The following is a 610-nucleotide window of genomic DNA, read 5'->3' as shown; positions in this document are numbered from 1 at the left end:
AAAAAAAAAAAAAGACAAATACCGTATGATTATTCCTCTTATATGAGTTACTTAGGTCAAAATCCTACAGACAGAAAGTAAGAGAGTGGTTAGTGGGGGCCAGGGGGAAGGGGTTGGGGAGTGACTGTTTTACTAGGTGAAAAGAGTTTTGGAGATGGATGGTGAGGATGGTAGCACAGAATATATTTAATACCACTGAACTGTACACTTACAAAGGCTTACGATGGTAAATTTGTTTAAAAGACTTTATTTACTTGAGAGAGAGAGAGCACACAAGCAGGGGGAGGGGCAGAGGGAGAGGGAGAAGCAGGCCCCCCACTGAGCAGGGAGCAGGAAGTGGGGCTCCATCCCAGGACCCTGGGATCATGCCCTGAGCCGAAGGCAGACGCTTAACCGACTGAGCCACCCAGGCGCCCCTTAGGATAGTAAATTTTATGTTATGTGAATTTTACCACCAAAAAAAAAAAGAAAAATGGAGAAAAAGAAAGAATTAGCCTCATGGCAACAAATAAAAATAAAGTAGATTTCTGAATTTAAAAGTAATAATAAACCGGTAGTCAGGACTTAAAAACAACATGATTTTAAAACAAAAAAAAAAAAATCAAAGAAA

The sequence above is a fragment of the Leptonychotes weddellii genome, chromosome 16 (genome assembly GCF_054177405.1).
Source record: "Leptonychotes weddellii isolate Sample4059 chromosome 16, ASM5417740v2, whole genome shotgun sequence".
Lineage (NCBI taxonomy): Eukaryota > Metazoa > Chordata > Mammalia > Carnivora > Phocidae > Leptonychotes > Leptonychotes weddellii.
Note: the sequence above shows the minus strand (reverse complement) of the source record.